We start from the raw sequence: 2,743 nt of genomic DNA on the forward strand, positions 1-2,743 counted from the left end.
ATGACAAGGAGCTCAGAAAGTAATTGACTGTGACTAGTAATGATCAGATATATAGAGATCAGAAATGCATGTGTAAACGTCTTAGTGTCAATTGCATTAAAAATGAATTTTTCTGTATTAAACTGTATTTTAATAATGAAATGGAGATCTTTTTAAGGTTAAAACCTCATTTAATTTTATGTCTTAAAGGGTTTATACTGAGTACAATACTGTATAACTGTATCAGTTCAACTGTAAACCTAAAAATTTACAGCCAATCTTGAAACAGATGCATCTTAGCTCTGGAAATTGTTACTGAATATATCAATGCTGTTGTCATGAAATGCTTCTTCTAAGTACATGGTTATTAAAAAAATAATTTTTGAAAAAAGATCTATTGCGCCAGGTGTGTGGTGGTGCATGCCTGTAGTCCCAGTACTTGGGAGGCAGAGGCAGGCGGATCTCTGTGTGTTCGAGGCCAGAGGCCAGCCTGGTCTACATAGTGAGTTCCAGGACAGCTGGGGCTACAGGGAGACCCTGTCTCAAAAAGACCAAAAAAAAAAAGACCTATTATTTAAAATTTTTTCTGTGTATATGCCACATGTGTGTGGGTACCCTTAGAAGCTACTGGATCCCCTGGAGTTCAGAGTTACAAGCAGTTTTGAGTCACGTGACATGGGTGCTAACCACCAAATTTGGGTCCTCTGATCACTAAGTGCTCTTAATCACTGAAGACTGATAAGAAGGCTCATCAAGTAAAAGGACTTGCTATGCAAGCCTGATGAGCTGGTAAACCTGATGACTTGCATTTGATCCCTGGAGACCCGTGGTAGAAAGGGAGAACTGACTCCCAAAGGTTGTCTTCTGACCTTCACATGCTGTGGCATCCATATGACTACATTCAACACTATCACACACACTAATAGTAATGATAATAAAAAATTTTAAAAACCCAACTCATCTCAGACAAGAATGCAAGAGAACTTCCTTAATTTGATAAATCATGTTTACCACCAAACTGCCCTAAGAATAAGACACTGCAAGGCATATAAATCCTTGAGTCTTTTGTTTAAAATTCTAACACAAGCGGGCTGGAGAGATGGCTCAGTGGTTAAGAGCACTGACTGCTCTTGCAGAGGACCCAGGTTTGACTCTCAGCATCCACATGGCAGCTAACAACTCTAACTCCAGTTCCAGGGGATCCAACACCCTCTTCTAACCTCCGAGGGCACTGCATGAGACAGATGCACCTATCTACACGCAAGCAATACACCCATATACATTAAATAAAAATAAATATTTTTAAAAATTCTAACACAATTATTTGAAATGTAAATGAAAAAAGTTTATCTCCTTTATGTAGATAAGTACTGTTTTGATATAAAAAGCTAATAATGACCACAACAGAAAAATGGCACGCCTGTTAAGAATCTGGGGAAAAAAAGTATTAGAAGGAACAGCTTTAAAATCAAAATCAGGGGCTGGAGAGATGGTTCAGTGGTTAAGAACACTGGTTGTTGTTGAAGAAGACCCAGGTTCGAATCACAGCAACCACATGGCAGCTAACAACTGTCCGTAACTCCAGTCCCAGGGGATCTGACAGCCTTTTCTAACCTCCGCGGGCATTGCACGACATGGGTGCACTTACCTACATGCAGGCAATACATGCATACACATAAAATAAAAAAAATTAAATTAAATTCACATCAAAATCATCATGCCTTTAATCTCAGCAGTCGGGAAGCTGAGGCAGGTGGAGCTCTGTGAGTTCAAGGCCAGCCTGGACTACACAGTGAGTTCCAGGTCAGCTGGAGCTACAGGGAGATGCTGCATAAAAAAGGAACCCCTCAAAAAAAATCAAAATCATTTTTAGTAGCACATTAATATCTAACCATTTACTTAAATACTATCTTAACTACAGAATGAGGCCTTTTTTCAAAAAACAAAACAGAAAAACAACAAACCACACTTCTTTTTTTCCTTAAGACAATTTCTTGCTATGTAGCCCTGGATGGCCTAGTTCTTGCTATGCTGTCCAAGCTGGCCTCAAACTTGCAATATTTCTCCTTCCCAGACTTCCAAGTGCTAGGGTTATAAGCATAAGCCATTACACCCAACTGAGAAAGTGGCTCCTTAAAGTATGATGTTTCATCAGATCATCATGCAAATTGTGAACTATCAATTGAAGTGGATAGAGCCTGAGCCTGGTGTATTCATTATTTGTGAATTAAAGTTGTGAAACTTTTTGTGGGGTGGGGGTGAGATGAGACAATGTCTATGTTCAAATTCTTTTTTGGTAACCATCTGATCATGTCTACAGATGATCCTTGTAGACTGAGAAGAATGTCCACTTACTCAAGAAGAGTACTGTCTTGGGGCTGAAGAGATGACTCAATCATTAAGGGCACTACTGGGTTTGATTCCCAGCACCCACATGGCAGCTAACAACCATTTGTAACTCCAGTTTCAGAGGATCTAATACTCTCTTGTGACCTCTGTGGGCACTGGATGACAAGAATGTACCTATATACATGCAGGCGATACACTCATACACATAAAATAATATAATAAATTAAATAAAATAAAAATAATATATTTTTAAAAGAGTATTGTCAAAAGCCAGGCGTGGTGGCGTACGCTTTTAATCCCAGCACTCGGGAGGCAGAGGCAGGCGGATCTCTGTGAGTTCAAGGTCAGTCTGGTCTACATAGTGAGTTCCAGGACAGCGGGGGCTACAGAGAGACCCTGTCTCAAAAAGACCAAA

The 2,743-nt window shown here is 39.8% G+C and overlaps 1 protein-coding gene across 3 annotated transcripts in view; it reads right to left on the reverse strand.

Annotated features, from left to right (window-relative positions):
* Ptpra (protein tyrosine phosphatase receptor type A) overlaps positions 1-2,743 on the reverse strand; it is a 163,351-nt gene that overhangs the window by 130,811 nt on the left and 29,797 nt on the right. The gene's annotated exons all lie outside the window — the stretch shown is intronic.

This window comes from Nannospalax galili, unplaced genomic scaffold (assembly GCF_000622305.1).
Source record: "Nannospalax galili isolate Female #2095 unplaced genomic scaffold, S.galili_v1.0 scaffold707, whole genome shotgun sequence".
NCBI lineage: Eukaryota > Metazoa > Chordata > Mammalia > Rodentia > Spalacidae > Nannospalax > Nannospalax galili.